The following is a 21,406-nucleotide window of genomic DNA, read 5'->3' as shown; positions in this document are numbered from 1 at the left end:
GAATGCCACCTTACTTGGAGATAGGGTTTTTACAGAGTAATCAAGTGAAAACGAGGTCAGTCTAATCCAATATGACTCATGTCCTTTTAAGAAAAGGAGATTTGGACACAGACACAAAGAGGTAACATAAAGAGAACACAGTTAGAAGACAGCCACTTATTAGCTAAGGAGAGAGGCCTGCAACAGATCCTTCTCTCAGCCCTCAAAAGGAGCCAACACTGTCAGCACCTTGACTTAGGACTTCCAGCTTTCAGAACTGCGGGACAGTAGATTTCTGATGTGTGAGCCATGCATGCAAGTGGTAGTTGTTCGGGCAGCGCTAGGAACCCAATACAGGAGTGAAGCAGGAGTGTCAACTGAGGCTAGACGTTGAGGGCCCTGCAATCCTGTGTTCAGCAGTTTGAGCAGTGGGGTGCTTCTGAAGTCATCTGAGATGGAGCAGCCTGGTTGGAGGTATGTTAACAGGCTAACTGCAGCAGAGTGGGACAACTTTAGGCTGAAGGAGGAGAGGGAGGCTGCAGGAAGCCAGGGCCGGGGGGCAGTGGGGGTGGCTTCCTTAATGGGCCAGGTGAAATAGATCAAGGGCCTAAATTAGTTCAGGAGCTTTGGGTGGGGTTTGCAGCACGTTGCCTTGGCAAACCTGAGCAACAAGAGAACATAGCTAACGAAGAAGGTGAAATCTAAACAGCCACCAGATTCGTTGCCATTTTCTGCTGAGATTGAGCACAAGTGGGTAAGAATGCCTGGGTTCAAGGACAGGGGCTATAACTCTCCCGTGGCCCCTAAGGCTTTGCCGATGTGCTCTTGCCCTTCCTCCTCCGTGCACTGTCAGGGGCTTCCTTTGTGATCCATCAGTGAACATGCCAAATTCTTTCCCAGCCACGGCCTCTGCCTTTGCTAATCTCACTGTCTGGGAGACTCCCCCATGCCCACCCTTTCTCATCATCATCCCGTGAGTGGGTCACTCCCACCTTTTTCGCATCGGTACCCATATCGCCTCCTTAGAAGGGTTGCCCCCTTTCCCCAACACTCTGCCTCTCGTGTCCCTTGAGACCCCACCCTGTTTATTGTTCTTCATAGCTCTTCTGCCGGGTAATCCGATTGGTTTTTTCTCTTGTGTTTAGTGTCAACTCACTTCAACTTCACATCCCGAACTGTTTTTTTTTTTAAATTTAATTTTATTATGTTATGTTAATCACCATACATTACATCATTAGTTTTTGATGTAGCATTCCATGATTCACTGTTTGCGTATAACACCCAGTGCTCCATTCAATACGTGCCCTCCTTAATACCCATCACCAGGCTAACCCATCCCCCCATGCCCCTTCCCCTCTAGAACCCTCAGTTTGTTTCTCAGAGTCCATAGTCTCTCATGGTTCGTCTCCCCAGCTCTTAAGCTAACTCGGTATAGGGACCTTGTCTGTTTCCTTCTACTGCTTCTCCCTAGAGTCCTGCAGTCTCCAGCACATAGCAGGTGCTCAGGAAATAGTGGTTGGATAAATAAATGAATGACTATGTTTGAAACTGAAGTATAGCTTTGCAATTTTCTGAAAGTTGAAACCACTTCTGTGTTTCATAGCATTTCACTTTCACTCAAAAGGAATGATACTCTTGGTTAACGAGTTTACAGTTAAAGTGATCATTTCTAATAATTCTTAGAAAAATGACTGGAATTTCCGAGGATGTAACAACACGTAGCAGTGAGTTATGGAAAAGGTGAGTTTTTGCTGTCACATTTGCTCATTGAAAGTATCTAAATCATTTCATATTTTAAAATTTTTACCTAAAAGTCTGGACGAGACACTGGAAAAGGAGTTTCGTGATTATCCCTGTTATTTACTCTCCCCCCTTCGGCAGTAGCAGCCTGTGAGTCATATTGGGTTGTACAAGAGCAGAGAAGGCGTCCTCTGACCTTTGGGTCGCTTAAGCATTTAGACACCTGATGGCAATCTTTCATTAAATTTGGTACAGCAGCAGGTAGGAGAGAACACAATTTGTTTTTCTTCAGCAACCTTCCTACCAAATATCTGAAAATGTTTCCTAGCGACAGACAAAACTGAGAGCTTAATGTTTTTCCAGATGAGCATGGTGGTTTTCATCGAGGGAAAATGATGTGGGTGGATGAGCTTAATGAAAAGTAGAGAAAAGAGGAAGGGAAAATGAAGTTTAGGCATGGTCCAGATACATTTAGGGACTTGGGCAGACTACTTAGAGAGAGAGCAGGATGTGATGCTAATGGGCAGGAAACGAGTTCGGGGAGATTTATGTTGTGTTAAAATGCAGTATAATCTGGTGAGCCAGTATTCCCTCCCTTCTTCCTCCTTCCTTGGCTTCTCCCCACTGCTTTCCACTTGCCTCGGGCTTGGAATAAAAGATACAGTTTTGGGAGAAGGGTGGAAATTTCTCCCCATCAAGAATAAAAAAGGCAGAATTTAATTGGAAACCTTCCTCATATCTCTCTGCCCATTCACTCGGTCAACATTTTCTGTGACCTTGATGATATAATATTAGTTAATAACGAGCTAACTTTTATCAAGCACCTACTATATGCTATGACCTTGTACCTTAATTGCATTTGTCTTCACATAATTAAGAAACGAGAGCAAAGATTAGTAACTTTCCCATGTCATTTTGGTGGGTGGGTGGCAGACTATGGATTTGACTTGATCACCGAAGCACTCACCACTAAATGTATGGCCTTCCTCTGTGCTCAGTACCTGCTTATCCCAACCACTCCCCAGCATGATATGCCATCGTGGTGCTGATGACTCCCTAATGAGGCTCAGTCTCAGCCTCTCCTGAACAAGACCTGTCCACTCAGCTCCCTAACGCCATCTCTTCCTGGGTAGCTCATCACCATCACCAGTTCACTCAAGACTAAACTCTGCCTCACCTCACTCAAGTCCTCCCGTGTCAAGAAATAATGCCATGTTGGGGCGCCTGGGTGGCTCAGTCGTTAAGCATCTGCCTTCGGCTCAGGTCATGATCCCAGGGTCCTGGGATCGAGCCCCGCATTGGGCTCCCCGCTCTACGGGAAGCCTGCTTCTCCCTCTCCCACTCCCCCTGCTTGTGTTCCCTCTCTCTCTGTGTCTCTCTCTGTCAAATAAATAAAAAAATCTTAAAAAAAAAATAATAATAATGCCATGTCTACCCAGGCCAGATGCGAATACTCAGGAGTCATCCTTGAGCACTGGCCTTGGTCCCCTGCCAACACTCACAAGCAAATAATCACAAAGTCCTGTCACCTCTGACTCCAATCTGACCCCATGTTGTTGTTCCCACCAGCTTAGACCAAACCACCATCAGGGGGACCACTATAATAGTCTTTTTAAAATTCTTTGTTTTTATTGTGAAATTGTACATACACATGCACACGCACGCATGCATGCACACACATATTTTATTTTATATAATAGAGGATTCTAGAGGACTTAAAAGTATTGTTTAAAAAAATAATAATGAAATGACATCTTTTTATCCAACAACCAGTTTAACCTTTAGAATATCACCAGTATCTTTGAAGAGTCCTTGATTGCATTCATTCCCATTCCCTGAAAAAAACCACTATCTTGCATTTTGTAAATGACCTCCTTGCTTTCTGTATAGTTTTGCCACATGTATATGCATCTCTAAATTATGTTGTAATATATTATAATTTTGCTTGGTTTTGAAATGTAAACAAACAGAATCATAACATGTTTTATTGCAGCTTGGTCTCTTCCTCAGCATTAATATTTCTGATTATTTAAAAATTATTATCTATACAAGGGTTGGCAAACTATAGCCCATGTTCCAAATGTGGCCCCTTGTCTGCTTATATAAATAAAGTTTTATTTAAAACATTTAAAATTAAGTTTTATTTAAAGCCATATTATCTGTGGCTGCTTTCATGCTACAATGATACTGAGGAATTGCCACTGATGCCATGTTGTCTGCAAAGCCTAAAATATTTCATATCTCGCTCTTTGTGGAAAATGTTTGCTAACCCCTGCTGTAAAGAGATCTTGCCCATGAGCATTGGGAGGCATGTACAAGAACATTCACAAGTTTGTTTATAAGAGTAAAACCATTGAGGGGCGCCTGGGTGGCTCAGTCGGTTAAGCGTCTGCCTTCGGCTCAGGTCATGATCCCAGAATCCTGGGATCGAGCCCCACATCGGGCTCCTGGCTCAACGAGGAGCCTGCTTCTCCCTCTCCCTCTGCCTCTCTCCCTGCTCATGCTCTCTCTCTGTCTCTGTATCTCTGTGTCTCAAATGAATAAATAAAATCTTTAAAAAAAAAAAGAGTAAAACCCTTGAAACAACTCAAAAGTGAACAACAGGAGAAATAGATAACTGTATTGAGGTATATGTGTTCCATGAACTACAATACAACTATGATAATCAAGTAGCTACCTAAATCAACAGGAAGAGAGCTAGAAATGATAATAGTATGGTTTTCGTGGCCCCAAAGAAAATATTATGATTCCATTTGTTTAAATTTCAAAACTAGAATATACTATGTATAAACACACATATGTGATAAAACTATAAAGAAAAACGAGGGGATAATTTTTTTTTTAAAGATTTTATTTATTTATTTGACAGAGAGTGAGAGTGAGAGAGGGAACACAAGCAGGGGGAGTGGGAGAGGGAGAAGCAGGCTTCCCACTGAGCAGGGAGCCCATGCGGGGCTCGATCTCAGGACCCTGGGATCATGACCTGAGCTGAAGGCAGATGCTTAACGACTGAGCCACCCAGACGCCCCAAATGAGGGGATAATTAACAAATTACAGAATAGTAGTTTTCTTGGTAGGAGGTACAGTCAATCGAGGATATGTGTGTGTATCTTACTCAAGTTTGGGATTTATCTTTCCCCCTGTTTGAAAATTCTTCTGATGAACGAAAGTTTAAAATTTTCAGAGTCAGATTGGTCATTCCTTTTTTCTACAGGTTGCTCACCTTGTGTCTTACTTTAAAAATCTTTCTTTAAAAATGAGAATGCTTTTCTGAGTAATTTTTTAAGTTTTAAATATTTCTTTATACTTTAACTTTTGCATATAGTCTGAGGTACATTTTGTTTTTATTTTTTCCCATATAGATAACCAGTTGCCCTGACACCTCTTATTGGATAGTCCTCCCTTTTCTCACTGGCCAGCAACATCCACTCCTTTATCAAATTTCCAAGTATGCAATGGGTCTGATTCTGGGTGCTGTACTCTGTGCCACTGGGTTTAACCGATGTTTTAACTAGGTCTCCCTAGTTTCATATCTTGTTCAAATTATTCACCACCCAGAAGCTGGGGTGATCTTTAAAATGTGTGTGTGGATGTGTGTGTGCGCATGTGTAGATATATTTGTACTTATGTGTGTGTGCATGTGTTATTCAAGACTTCTTTGGAATTATTTATTTCCTCCCTGTCATTTCTTAATGTTTATAAAAACTTCCCATATACATATTGTCACTTTCTTTTTCTTTTAAAGATTTATTTATTTGGGGGGGGAGGGGCAGTAGGGGAGTGGGAGAGAGAATCTCAAGCAGACTCCCTGCTGAGTGTGGAGCCCGACTCAAGGGGCTCGATCTTCGGAGCCTGAGATCATGACCTGAGCTGAAATCACGAGTCAGGCACTTAACTGACTGAGCCACCCAGGCGCCCCAACATACTGTCACTTTCTCTTTCCATCACCCTTATCTATAAATAAAGGAAATGAGGTTCAGAAAAGTTAAAGGAACTTCTCACTGTCTCACACAAAAAGAAGCAGAATCTGGTTTCATACCTGCCTCCAGAATGCAGGATGCCCTTACTCAGAGTCTTTCTTGAAAGTACCCTTATTCCTCAGTCTTTCTTTCCCCATTATCTCAAGTATTTGGCAACTTTTCCATGAGTGTATCACTTCTGCATTTAGGGTTTTTGTTTTGGCCCCTTTCTTCATTCCTTCCTTCCTTTTTCCTTCCTTCCTTCCTTCCTTGACATCATTAACACTTTCTTCCAACTATTCTGAGTGTCCCTCCTAATTTTTCTTTTCCTTTTCTGGATATCTTGCACAAAATTGGCTTTTCCGGGCTTTTGCTTCACTGTTAAAGAGTCAGCACATTTTTCCTTCCGTGCCTTGAGCATCTCCTACTTCTTTATTTCAAGGCCCCTTTCTTTGTGCTTCGGCCCCCAACAAAGCCTATAATGTGTCTTCTTTTTATTTTCCCCCTTGTCTCTCATGATTTCTTGCCACATTCACTTCTCAGAGATAAATTCAGACCATCAGAGACTTTACACTACACCCTCAAAGACAATGACGTCCCAATACCTAGCTCTCGCTACACATAATTCAAAATAAAAGATTTATAAACAAGGCATATATTTCAAAATGAAACCAAACATAATTATATCCTTAAAGTAACATATGCGCTGCATAGATTCTCTGACTCTCTCTCCCTTTTTCCTTTCCTCTCCCAAATGATTGCCTCTTCTCTGTTGTCTGCCCTTTGCCCAGTGCGAATCTGGCACTCTCCCTGCCTTTATAGGCATGGAGCTGTCCTTCAGTTCAGTGAAGGCAGCCTTCACCCTGCTAACCTTCTCTCTCCCCACTGCACTGTGCATGCTTCCTTTTCTCATCGTAAGTTTCTCCGTGCAGGGACCCTTTACTCACTATACCAATGATTATACTAAAAATATTGCAGATCCTTAATCATCAAGCCCCAAACATTTCTTACCCAGACCACATTTTCCTCCTGGGTCCCACAACCCTTTCTCTACACAGGAAACAGGATACCTTTAAACATACAAATTGGTTTGATCTCTTATAGGGCCCTTCACATGTACAATAAAATGCAACTCTAAGCTCTGGTTTACAATGAACTGCTTACATCTCCAACTTCTTCTGCCACTCTCTTCATCACTTTCTAAGGTTGGTCTGAACGACATGAGCTTTTTCCTGCCACAGGGCCTTTGCATTGGCTGTTCTCTCTATTTAACATGTCTTTCTCTTGATTATAAGGATCACTGACTCTTCTTTTTATTTAAGCCTCAGCTTCAATGTCTTCTCCATCAGAGTGGCCTTCTCTTCCTAGTGCCTCTAAAAAACATACCCTGGCATTTCCATCACATCAACTTATCTTAATGTTCTGAAGAATCCTCATTGCTATCTGACTTTTTCCTGTTTGTTTGTTTATTATATATTTGCGCCCATTAAAATATCAGCTTTCTAAGAGCAAGGACCTTCTCTCTTCTTTACTATTGTCAAACAGGTGCTTAGAATAGTACCTGACATATTGGCTGAATGAATAAATGGACTTGATAAATTCTTCTCTTGTCATTTCTTTTAATTTCACATATTTATTTTCCAGACTAGATCCCATAATGATTGTTATAAAATCATTATAATGAAATCTATGAGTCTGCATTATAACATGTGACAGGTAAGAATCTCTTCTGTATTTTGTTTTAATTTCTGAAAAGAATGATTATTTTTAACTTTGATCTACTAGTTTTCTCATCGAAAAAGTGACACTGCCTTTGCCCTGTTGGATAAATCAGAATATCTAGGAATTATCCTTAATTCCTCTTTCTTCATTAAGGCCCACATTAAGTCCGTCACCAAGTTCTACTGAACATGTTTAATTCATGCATTTTCTTCTTTCCCATGGCTGCAACCCCAATCCAATCTCCCTTTAATTCTTGCCTAGATTCCTGCCATAACCCCTTCCTGGTTTTGCAAGTTTTGCTTTTCCACAATTTTTATGCAAACTATAATCAGAGAAATATTTCTAAAATGCAAATATAATGCCACTCTACTGCACCAGGTGTTCAGTGTTTTCCCATCCATTAGGATATAGCCCCGAGTCCTTAAAATGAAGTACAAGACATGACCTTCTTGGACACTGCAGCAGCTGCTGTTCTTTCTTCAGCTTATATGGTCATGTTCGCTCTTTCTCAAAGAGTGTCAGTCTTTAAATGGGAAGCTCATTTGATCTTTAGAGCAATGCAGTGAAAAAGGCTGATGATGTTGTTCCGCATTTTACAGATGGGAAATCAAGGCCTATTGCATTGATAGATTTGGCCAATATCAGAATAACCGAGAAAGATCCTGAATTTCTCTTTCTTACTCAATCAGCACATTTAGACAGTCATCAAATTCTATTGATATCATTTCAATGTCTCACACAGTTAAGAACAACTCTAGGAACCTAAGCTCCTGATTCTTTGACCATCTTTAATTTACATCTCACTGTCACATGACTTTTTTTCCTCTCCCGAGTGTCCTATCCAGGACACCAAAAGGTCACTGTTCAGTGCTGACCAGACCCTGGTTGCTTTGCAGATACACAAAATATTTCTGTGTCCATAGAGCTAGAAGACAGTGGGGAAAATTGAAGGATAAGGATCTTACCCATTACTCTGATCATATTTCATTGACTTTATCTTGCCTTGTATCAGGCACTATCATAAGGTGATGAGAGATACACAACGATACTTTTTAGGTAAAATCTGTTGAGGTCTTTCAATGTTTCAAGCATAGGTGCTTGGATTTTTTTCTGTTCCTTATTCAATCCTCACAACGATTCTGTGATGTGCTATTAATATCCCCATTTTATAGATAAGGGGACTCAGGCATAAGGAGGTTAAGAAATTTGCACACAGTCTCACAGGAAGTGGAGGAATTCAGGTATCAATCTAGTCACTTTGTCTCTACAGCCCATGATTTTAATCATGACATTCCAGGGTTCCCAGTTGAAATAGAATACAATCCCTTTTTACAAGGGTCTTATAGTTGGTGTGTAAGGGAGACCCATAAATACAAGACCGTGTGATAAGTATTATGATCCATTCAACATATCTTTCCAGTGACTGCTTTCAAGTGGCTATTTTGTAATGTGTTTTCATTTACAGAGGACAGAGCAAACAATATAAAGGCAGAAGTTAGAGAGTTTTGTTAACTGTATTACCTTGGGAGAGTTATTTAACTTTTCATTACATTTTCCTCATAAATAAAACATGGATACCAAATATCTATTTCAAAGTTTTACTGTTGGTGTTGAGTAGATTAAGGTGTATCAGATAGTTAGCACATGGTAGACCAATATGAAAACTTTTATGATTTGTGAGTATTAATGAAAGAGCCATGCATAAGGTAACAGATAGCATGAAAAAAAAAACTATTAACCTAGCACGAGGGAAAGGGTGTGCTCCCCACAGCTCATGGAACCCTTGAGCTGGGACTGGAAAGATGTCTAAGAATTATTTAGGCTGAAAGATGTCCTATAATTTTATTCCTCCATTTCACTTATTAGCATCCAGATTTTTCCTGAGAACCACTCCTTCCTCAAAATATGTATGCTCCCTCCCATGTAGACCTGTTTGCTGCTAATATTCGTCCTATTACCTCAACACGAGCGTCCCAGATACCGAAATAGATACTACAGAAAACAGAGAAGAGAAATGGCATGAAACAGGCCCTGGCTAATGCCAGTGAGCCATTGGTTCAATCAAATATGAATCCTGTCAACCTCTTGGCTTCCCAATCTGTGAACAAATACATAGGCTTCACTGTTAAAGCCCATTTGAGCTGAGTTTTCTGTTACTTGCAATGGATCCCCCTCCCAACTGCAGGGAATTCTGGATAGGAGGGCTGCATGTGCAAACGCTCCCAGAGAGAAAGGAGAGAGCATGATGGGTTTGGAAATATTACATTGAGAAATGAGGCCAGAAGGTGGGTCAGTGCCAGCCTTTCAAGGGCATTGACTTCCATTTTAATGAGTTTGGACTCTAGCCTGTAGGCAGTGGGGAGCAACAGTTTTTGAGCAGAGAAGTGACATGATCAGATTTGCATTTTAGAAATATGACTCTGGCTGTGGAGTTGAGTTTGGATAGGAGTAGCAAAGTCTGAAAGCAGAGAAAAGAGTTAAGAGATAACTACGATGGAATGAAATAAAGATCACCATAGGAGGGCTAGAGAGGCAAGGGCCTGGTATCATTTTCTTTCTAGATCCATCTTATTATTACATACTTACTTTTATGGATTCTCCTTGGCTTTTAATTCTGGGTTAACAGATGCCTCCCCAGTCACAGCTGCAGACTGGTAGACAGGGGACTCTTGTGCTCCAGGTGCACTGCAGAGCCTTCAAAATCCAAGACTTGAGACATAGGATCCTTCTAACTTTTTAATATTCCCTTGCTGTACTTATTCCTACATCATGGTTGTGCTTTTCAGCTGGACATTAACAAATGGTACCAAAGCTCTATGATCGTCACAGATCACAGATGAGGTAGCCAATTTAAATATCCTCTGAAATCATAGATGAGTCCCTAGCTCTTTCCCTTTCAGAGCAGAGATGCCTCAGCAGGGAGTACCAAAGTACTGTCATAAAATTCATGTTTATTGCCTCTTTTTCCCATATCAGAAAACCTCCAACTAGTTATCATGGAGTTAATTTTGCTTCCCACTCTTCTGAGATATTTTCAATAAAAGAATGTTGGAATTGTATGGGGGCAGAGATACTTAAACAGTTGGGAGTTTGGTTTTTAAGTATATACTTAAAAAAAAAAAAAGCAGGTCTTCATGTCCAGTTCCCTGGCACCATGCTTTCATTTGCTGCATGCAATTTGGTGCAAGTCTGAATGGTCAATTAAACATCTGTTAATAGGACCAGGGAAGAGTTCACGGTTCCATGGGTACATACCATCTAGGCTAGTTTTGCTAGTCTCCTGCTGAACTCCAAAGTCATAGTTAGAATCACATTGGGGGAACTTCTAGGAATTTGGGCCAGGAAAATCCATGTCCAACCTTCTCTTGCCACCCCCATCACCAATTAAAACCATTCCTGTGCCTTACCATGGATGGATGGGGCAGTGATATCATTTTAAATTTCAAAATTATAAGCACTGGAAAGGACCTTAGAAATCATCTACTCTAGACTTATTAGTTAAATGAGTTTGGTTGTTTTGGCTGAGGCTAAAGATAACAGAAACCATGTCCCAAAGTGTGGAGCTAGAACCCATCATGTAGGACTTGCCAGAAAGGCAGTGCCCCAGGTCCCCATCTGTAAGATGGAAATAATTATAGTGTATGGCTCTAAAGACCGTTTGAAGATTAAGTAAATTAATATATTTGAAGCACTTCAAATGCTGCTGGTACATATTAAGTGCCAAATTAAGTGTTACCTATTATGACATGGCTATTTGGAGACTCAGGTTTGCTGTGAAGTTACAGCATGGATGGGCTGGCTGAATGCTCAACTAGTAGAACAAAGGCGAGTTTGCTGCACTGGGCAGGGGGCACTTAAGAGTTTGTCAGAGCAAAGGAAGAGTGAATATTTCTTATAAATTTATGTGGCTATACACAAGAGAGACCTGTCTGTGGAGTGGTCTTAGATCTTATCCAAAAGAGGTGAGCAGATCTAAGCAAAGAGAAGCTGGAGATATTGCTGGGCTCTTAGGATTAGAGGAAAGGACTAAGAGTTAGCCAAAATAGAGATACATTCACATTGTCTATGAAATCACAGGTGAGGTCCCCAGTGATGGAAGGACACTGAGTGACTCTTGAAAACATCACAAGAGAGTTAGTTGTGAACATCTGACAACTTCAGAAAGTCAATGACAAATCAACATGGTAGTGTTAGCTAATAAATGTCTTTCTGCCTTTACTCTCTTCTCTCATTTTCTTCAACATTGGGTTTTAGGGGAAGCCATCAGAAACTTTGAATTGCAAATTGGGGAAGAGGGAAAAGGTAAGTGGCAAGAGGGCAATCTAACCCCTTCTGACATAGGCTTTTTTTTTTTTTTTCTTTATTGATCACTCTGAGCTGGAAGAGAGGGAGACACTTTAATTTTAATTGAAGATATACTGTTACATGGAACTACACATTTTACTGAATCAAGACAAGTGTTAAAGTGACAAGAAAAAACTCTTTGTATACTGAAGGATGTCCAAAAAAATCATGAGTTCGGCAGAAGTTCCTGGCAGAACTACCACCACGAGAGCAGTTTTAAAGGGACATAGGAGACAAAGTAAGGTTACTTTGTGATCGCGTACTGTGAGTTGTGCCTGTTCAACATAATGGTTACATAATTAGCAAATATTTATCGGATGCTACTACATGCCAGGCACTGCTCTGGATATAGTAATGAACAAAGACAAATCTCTACTATCTTGGAAATTAGATTCTACAGGAAGAAATGGATGGCAAACCAATAAAGAATTGATTGAATAAATAATAGGTCTGGGGTAAGGTAAGGGCTAGCAAGAAAACATAGGATAAGAGAAGAGGAGTGAGGAGAGGGGAAATGTGGCAGGGGCAGCACAAGGAAGTTCTCTTCTGATTTTTCTATTTTTTCAGTGCACTTGGAAGTGACATCATTGAGGGGAGTGAGGAGGGGGCAGAAGGTGTTGGAATTGTAAAGGAAAGGTGTGACTTGTCACCTAGAATCATGGGAGAGAAAACAGGATTGGGAATGGTAGTAAGATTGTTAGGCAGCCTTAAGGACCCTCTTGAGAGTCATGATAATGGTTTTAAGTGACGTGAGTGAGCATTCGTGTATGTTTTTCTTCAACCAAGTTCAAGTACCCTGGTGCAGGCATGGAGAAAGTGGAGACTTACTTTGGTCAAGGTTGGGGTTTGACCAGGGAATCATGATGGAGGAAGGGACATGAAGGGACATGAGCCCATTTGTAAGGAGCCATGAAATCCAATTTGAATATGGAGGGAAATGAGGACAAGAGAAGAGTGAGTGCTATAGCATTGATGGTTTTCTAGACCCTGCGGGGTTTATTAATGTTTGAATCATGACACAAGAGTGAGTGAGCTGTACAGAAAGGAGGTGTGGTATGAGGAAGATACTTGAAGTGGAGATTATGGTGATGATGAAGTTCAGGAAATGTCCTGAGGATTGGGTGGCTGACATTGAGTAGACAGTATCATGGATGGGGGAGAACAAGAAATTTCCCACCAAGAGGCCAGAGTGATCAAAGCACTGTTGCTGTGGATATTAAAACTCACCAAGAATCATGACAGGAATAATACTAGAGACTAATAATGAGCCAGGTGCTACATTTGGTAAGAAATGAGGGGTGACTAAGAGCTAGATTAAGAAGGAGGGTGGTACTGGTAGTATAGTGTAATTGAGTTAAGTTCAAAGCTGGTAGTTTCAATGACAGAAGGAGACAATGATCTAGAAATGACTAGGAGGTACGAGGATGGCCCCCTACCTCTAGTTTCAGTGGTAAAAGGGGTAGGGGAAAGAAAGAAACCATTACTTAAGAGAGCTTAGGAGATCCAGTGTCTTCAGCATAGAACAAGATTTCAGTTAGAATAAGTAAGAGAAACAGAAAGGAATGTTGATCAAAGGAGGGGTTTGCTGACAATGGACCATGAATTCTAGAAGGTTCACGGTGAGGAATGGGAGATGAGGTCAGAGAGGAGGATATGCAGAATTATAAGGTGATGAAAGGTGACCTGGGAGATGGGGCATCTGGTGTCATGAAATCCAAGATATGTGTGTGTGTGTGTGTGTGTGTGTGTGTGTGTGTGTATGGTGTCTTAGGGTAAGGAAGGACTGAGGATAGATTAATGAGGTCAGCCATTGACACATGAGGGAGAAGTGATTTACAAGTTGTAAGTGGGCAACCTTTCATTTTTATAATTTTGGAAACAGAAATACTAAAAGTAAGTGATTTGCTCAAAATCACAGCTATTTAATGAGCAAATCAGACCCACTCTACCAGGAATACATGAAAATCCTATTTAGGTAGCTCTCATCATCAAATAAATGTGATTTTGTACTTATGTTCAGTTGATGAGGGTTAGTAATACGGATACCGAGTCTTGGCTCTGCCACCCGCTATCTGTATCACTCTGGGCAACTGATTTGACTTTGTGTCCGTTTGGCTTCTTTAAGAAGCAGACGCTAAGATGGGGTTAGTTGTGCCAGAGATTTACTGGGGGCAAGTGACGTGGGAAAGAAGAGGAGATCGTGGAAGCCTGTGGAAAGAACCTCGGGTTGCAGTTCAGTGGTAAGCAAACACTTTGTGTCGGTGAGTCCTGCACTGGGCAGGCATGGGCAGCTCAAGTGCCCCTGCTGACTGGGGGCAGCTCACGGGGAGCATGGCACTGGGCCATAAATACTGTGTGTGGGGGAAGATGGGGAGTGGGGGTCCAACAGTTTGGTGGCTGGAGGCTATCAGCCGACTACCTTTCTCCAGAGAGGTATGAGTGGTGTACCTCCATGGCCACTATAGATTCTGTCTCATTTGAAATTCAAGAACTTTTAAAATTGAGGTGAAATTCACATAACATATAATTAACCATTTTAAAGTGTATAATTTAGTGCCATTTAGAACATTCACAATGTTGTGCAACCACCACTTCTGTCTAGTTCCCAAACAGTTTCATCACCCACAAAGGAGACCCTGTACCCATTTAGCAGTTACTCCCCATTTCCCCTTCCCCCCAGCCCCTGGCAACCACTAATGTACTTTCTGTCTTTATGGATTTTCTCATTACGGGCATTTCATATAAATGGAATCATACAATATGGGATATTTTGAATCTGATTTGTTTAGCATAATGTTTTTGAGGTTCATCCATACTGTAGCATGTATTATTAGTACTTTGTATATTTTTATGGCTGAATAATATTCCATTATATAGTTACACCACATTTCATTTATCCATTTATTTATTGATGGAAATCTGGGTTATTTTCACTTTTTGGCTATTGTAATTGATGCTGCTATAGCCATCTGTGTATACATATTTGTTTTGGGATCCATTTTCAAGTCTTTGGGGTATATATCTAGTAGTGAAATTGCTGGGTTATAAGGTAACTCTCTGTTTACCTTTTTCAGGAACCATCAGCCTACTTTCCCCAGCTCATGAGTTTTATTTCTCTCATCTAGAATATGGAGTACACAAAAGACCCCACCTCATAGGATAGTTGTAGAGTCAAGGAGAAAATGTGGAGCATTGAGCACAGTGGCAGGCACAGAGCAGAAGTAAATACTTCAAAATGATATTATTATTTGTAATGGATACTGTGTGTTTACCCAACAGACTGACTTACTTTCCCAAAAAAGTATTAAGCTTCATGGATTTTTTTTTCCTAGACAGTGAAGATATGAAATTAAGAATATTTTTTATTCTTAAAGACAAATGGACCCTATTTTGACTTGGCTTGCTGTAGTTTGTGAAAGCAAAGAGCCCTCGGGATTAAAAGCATGATCACATTGTGTCTGTGGGTTTCTACTGGGGATGAGCTTGTGGGCCCTTCTCTTGCTAATGACCAGTGTCTCTGCAAATGATTCCCCCCTAGCAGGGCAGCCTTTGAAATACTACTCTAGTTTGCTATGCTGGTCACCGCCTCTCACATCTTACCAAATTGGGGCAGACTCTCACAGACTCTCATTTTGACGCCTATTTTTTTTAAGGGGGTGGGGAAAGGAAGTGTTAGGAGATTTAAAAAATCAGTAGTGGGTTCGCCTGGGTGGTTCAGTTGGTTAAGAAGTCTTACTCTTGGTTTTGGCTCAGGTCATGATCTCAGGGTAGTGAGATTGAGCCCTGTCATGCTCCTCACTCAGCAGGAAGTCTGCTTGTGATTCTCCCTCTTCCTCTTCCTTTGCTCCTCTCCCAGCTTGTGCGTGCTCTCTCTTTCTCTCTCAAGTAAATAAATGTTTTAAAAAAAAAAATCAGTCATCACTGGGCTTCCAGGGAATGAGAAAGAGAACAGAAGCCTAATTGTTCCACAAGTGATTTGGGAAGAGCAGGGGGATAGGGTCACTAACAGTGAGATTTCCTGGTGACTGGTGTGGGCTATTGAGGAATGTGGTCTAAGTTCTTTGCAGGTATTCAGAATACTTAAAACAATATAAAAAATAATTTGTTCCTAAGGCAGAACCTTCACCTAAGGCACAGCGATTACTGATATCATAACAATTTAAGTCGTGACCCCTTAGATGGACAGTTGTCCTTGCTACCTTTCTATTTTTGTTTGTTTGTTTTCTTATGGAGTTGTATGCTGATCAATGTTTGGCATATAGAAGGAGCTCCATGAATAGTTTTTGAACAAACTTGCCCATTGATGGCTGCCATTTTCTTTCCTTGGCAGCTCTCAGTTACCTGGAGTTTGTTTGGAGGAGTCATGAAGTACAGGGGCTCTGGTATTGGACTTGGTGAGTTTGAATCCTGGCACTACCACTTAGGAGTATGATTTGGGGCAGTTTATTCAGGGTACAAATGAAGAAAATATTATCCACTCTCTTAAGAGATGTGGGGAATAAAGGAGATAATTCCTGTGACATGCTTGAAAAATGCATGACCCATAAGTTAGATCAGTAGATATTAGTTGCTAGCATTATGGTCTGTCTGGCTTTCCCGGCTTTTGTTATCCAACTGAGTCTTATCTCTCTTAGGAGAAATTCATGATATACTTGGTACTTGCAAAGCAAATACATATGCATACGTGTAAATCCTATCTGACCAATAGATAGATGTATGGATCTAAAAATGGGTTGTAGGGGCACCTGGGTGGCTCAGTCCGTTAAGCATCTGCCTTCAGCTCGGGTCATGATCTAAGGGTGCTGGGATCGAGCCCTGCATTGGGCTCCCTGTGTGGAGTCTGCTTGTTCCTCTCCCTCTGCCCCTCCCCCTACTTGTGCTCTCTCTCTCTCTCTCAAATAAAAAAATCTTAAAAAAATAAAAATAAATAAAAATGGGTTGTAGACAGTGGTGATATATAAATCCTGATTTTGCATAAACCAAAAAATTCTCAAAAATATATATAGAGATAAAAATAAGAAACATTTGAGCAAACAGCAGCAATGTTTTATTAGAATGTAATCCCTGTGAAAGCAGGGTCATGTTCTCTAGCACTAAGAATGGTGCTTGGCACAGAGTAGGCATTTCATAAGTTCTGATGGAATGGATGAATATAATTATCACTAAGAAATGCCAGAAATTCTGCCTATGTTAATTTCAGTCTCACAATACTGTAAGACTTGTCGCTGTATTTCTTAACCACTGAATTTGGATGCAAGTTTTTAAAATCTGACTATAAACAATAAAAGCTTAATTTTAACACCTAATGTAATCAGGAGTCCAAGTGTCACTGGTTATAGTTTAGATGCTGGTTGTTCAGGACCAAGATATCTGCAATTCTGTCTGCTTTTCCTTGTGGCTCTAAGGTGGTTGCTGCAGCTCCAGCCATCACATCCTTGTTATAAATGGGAAAAGAAAAAGAATAAGAACAGTTTTCCTGCCTAGAGCAGTTCCATTTAAAGAGATTTCCTTGAGAATCTTGTGTTTAAAGACTTCTGTTTACATCCCATTGACCACCACTATTTGTGAGCCAATGGTGTAGGCAGCTCCTTCTTTCTCTTTTTCTTTCCCTCTTCTGTTGCCACTTCTCTTCTTTGTCCTTCTTTACTCTCTCATCCTCTTCCTCCTCCACCTTCTTACCTGGTCACTTTGTTGTTCCCAACAAAAGCATGTTTCTGTTGTTAAGGAGGAAGGTGAGACCAGTTATAGGGTACGTACTAGCAATCTCTGTCATGGTCCCCATTTTATGGATGTAGGAAACTGAAGCTCAGCTCTGCAGAGCTCCTTATTTTTTGGCTTTTGAGGATTTTGTTTATCACATTGCACACTGACCTCAATGGAGGATCTTTAGGACAAAAACCCTATTTGTAGTAATTCTCTGAGTAGTCAATAGCTTATAGAAGCTGTAGATTGTGCAAGCAGTTTTATGTTCCTCTTCACTTCGACTCAGAGCTAAGAAGCTCCAGGGAGTGTAGAAGTCTGTCTGACAACCACTGGGGAATATTCTACTCTAGCTTCATTTTTCTTTTTCAAAATTTCCTTGCTATACTACATTCATTTCTTTAAAGCACCTGAAACTATTTTGAGGGCAAAAAAAGGGTGTAAATGAGCAACAGAACATATATTCACAAATTTCACCAACTCTATAAATGCATAAAATGGATGCTTTGGAGTCTATGTAATTAACTTATATTATGGACAGTTAGGGATGAGTCAGATGTCCACCCCATCTTCCTGACTCCAAAATCTATCCTTTCCCTTCTCTTGCAGGAATTCTCAACCCTGGGTAAACATTGGGATCTGCCAGTTTTAAAAAACCTCAATGCTCAGGTCATGCACTAGAGAAATTATAAATAGAATCTCTGGAGGTTGAACCAACAGTATTTTTAAATCTCTCCCAGATGATTATAATGCACATCTAGGGTTGAGGACCACTACTCTTCAACTTCTCTTAAGAAAAATAAATGAAGTTTAGAGTTCTCTAAAAAGAGGACTTTCTTAAAATTATTTTAACTTATCCCAGTGGTTTTCTCAACTGCTTCGTTTTCTCCTAGTGGGACCACCAGTATATACAATAGATGGAAGCAGAACTTCCTTCATTGAAGATGGTACCTGGTGGTGGTGATGGTGGTCTGGCTCTCCTTCTTTATCGCCTCTCAGCCCACCTCATCTCTTGTGGATGGACACTGTGGACACCCACAAGACAATGGCTGACTCACTTCAATACATCCCGATGGAGTACATTTTTTTTAACCGTTCAACAATCTGACCATCAAGGTAACATGCAGGACTGGGAAAAGTCTCATTCCTGGAGGCGATTGTGGTTTTGTCTCTTCCTATGTAGATTATATTCAATTTCCATCTCTTTATCTGTGGTTGTTCAGAGGACAAGTTGCTGCAAAGAGCTTTAGGTCAATCATAGAAACATACAGATATTGTGAAGGTTATGCTTTTTATCAGCTCACATGGCTTCGTGTGTGTGTGTGTGTGTGTGTGTGTGTCTTTATCCCCATACCTTCAGGGGTATAGCTAATCAGAGTGCTCAAACTCAAATGCCTACAGAGGACAGGCAGAAAGCTGAGCCACTATGTTTAGGTGGATTCTGTGGAGAATTGGAGTATATATATCCTTCCTAAAGACATTTGTATTAAAAAAATTTCTGGGGGCGCCTGGGTGGCTCAGTCATTAAGCGTCTGCCTTCAGCTCGGGTCGTGATCCCAGGGTCGTGGGATTGAGCCCCGCATCGGGCTCCCTGCTCCGCGGGAAGCCTGCTTCTCCCTCTCCCACTCCCCCTGCTTGTGATCCCTCTCTCACTGTGTCTCTCTCTGTCAAATAAATAAACAAAATATTAAAAAAAAAAAATTTCTGAACTCCGTGTTGGCCGGTGAACAGATCGTACATACACACATATTTTCTGGGCATAAGGAATTTTATTGAGGTGCCTGGTGAGGTGGAATTTATTTTATTTTACCTAACTATATTTTAGCTAGAGAGGCTATGAGTCACTTTGTTAGGTGAACCCAGCTAGTGAGTTTAGAGCATCATTGTGTTACAAAGAAACAACAGGCCCAAAATGGAGTCACTTTTGCTAAGCCCCAGTAAGACTTAATACCTAACCTAATTGCAGTTTTAGCCTCTCCCAGGGGTGGAATTTTAAACCAATCAGTCTGGAATTTCGTGGTCAGCACTAATGAGGTAATCTGCCTGACAAGACCCCCTGCCTTCTCCTAAGGGAAGACAACCTTGCCTGAAATAATATACTCTCTTAACTTCTTTGTCATACCCTCCATCTCTCTCTAAAAACCTTCCATGTTGTACAACTCTTTGGAGCTCTTCTATTTGCTAGGTGGTGTGCTGCCTGATTCATGAATCCTTGAACAAATCCAATTAGATCTTTAAATTTACTGAGAAAATAAAAAAAACTCAGTTGAGTTTTGCTAACAATTGTATTTTCAGGGCAGAGTTACTCAGTTTTGCAATTTTAAGATGAATGTGGATGCATTTAGTATAGGACCAAACATGCTCAGCCCTGACTGAAGTTGCCCCTCCTAAGCCACTCAGAATGCAGAGTTGATTACACAAGAGTAGGGGCAAGCAAATTTGCACAGGGACCAAGGGATCTAGAAAAACAGGATACAGCTCAAATCTCTTTGATGGATTGAGATGGTTCCAAGTAACTGGTGGGAAAGAATTCCCAGGTCCCCAGAGGGATCATGTTTTCCAAAAGAGAAGAGGACGGATGAGTGACAGAGACCATCTGACAGCTAGGTGTTGCACCGCATGATTTGACTTAAATCCCTACTATTGGAGCTTGGAGTTCAGTAGTACAGAGGAAGGGATGAGGTTAGAGCAGATGGTGTGATGGTGTGGTGAGTTTAGCAGGACAGTTGAAACAAATACTCAAATAACTACAACTCAAGGCAGAATGAACATTGCCACAGAGTCACATACATACCCTGCCATGGATAATCAGTGGAAGAGGAGAGCCCACGTGGTTAGGCACAGATTCCCAGCATTTGAAATAGCCTATAATTTTTTTCATAATGTACCAAGCTGGCAGGGAGGGGTGTGGAGTTAAGGAGGTAAGAAGAGGTATGGAATAGTCCTGGTAGACAGTGCAGAGGGGAGTCAGCAAGGAGTGACTGTCTGAGGGGTAGATAGATAATACCACATGTTTTCTCTCCTGAGTTTAGAGCCAGTGAAGAAGTAGAAGCTTTGTGACTGATTAAGCTGATTGGGAAAGGAAACTTGGGCTCAAGTGCAGCTTGGAACTCAGTTGAGTTCCATAGGACTTGCTTTTACTGAATTAAACATAGCCACCAAGTTGAAGGCAAAGGCAGGAGCTTCAGTCCTGCTGTGTCTTACAGAGTAGCAGATGTACATCTTAAAGAGAGGCCAGCATTTTTACTCTAATTGAAGATTTCTCATGGAATTACATGGACAGAAAGGGATTCTCTTCCAAACCTTTTCCAAACTTCTCACCCCAAAACAAAGGAGCAATTAGATCTTTATCACTTAACTGTGCTCAAAGAACTCAAAGGATCTTCTGTTGCTCTCTCCCTCTCATTTTTACTAAAGTAGACCTTTCCCATTTATCTGTGGGCCATCATGGCATCTTCTGAAATCTCCAGTTTCTACAATGACAATATTTGAAGAAGTGACTTGTTTTCTCCTGAATTCCATGTCTGTTGGTGTTTCCAAGCACTTAGTAGCACAAAGCAAGTTATCGCCTTGTTCTTCTCACACTAAAGTTTTATTTCTCACTGGAGGATCATTTTCCACAAAGAAACAGGTTTTATCACTCACTGGAGTAAGTGTGTACACAAGATGGATGGAGAACAACAAAGCCATGTGCTGATGTTAACGCTGGGCAGTTAGCTACACTCTCACACCAAATCAACAATGGAACTGGGCAATCCAAATTTGTAGAAGCGTCTTGAGCTCATTCCTGGATATGCAAAGCTTCAGTTAAATCTATGAGTTCTTGAGGCTCAATACCATAACACTCATCTCCATGAATTGTAAGTGAGTGTTCACGTCTCTCTCCTCAACTGTACCCCTAGTCCATGTCTTCAAAGAAATTAATTCCCAAATACTATGGCCTATAATATGCACACAGTAAA

The sequence above is a fragment of the Mirounga leonina genome, unplaced genomic scaffold (genome assembly GCF_011800145.1).
Source record: "Mirounga leonina isolate KUSES-001 unplaced genomic scaffold, KU_Mleo_1.0 Mir_129, whole genome shotgun sequence".
Taxonomy (NCBI): Eukaryota; Metazoa; Chordata; class Mammalia; order Carnivora; family Phocidae; genus Mirounga; species Mirounga leonina.
This window is presented reverse-complemented; position numbering follows the sequence as displayed.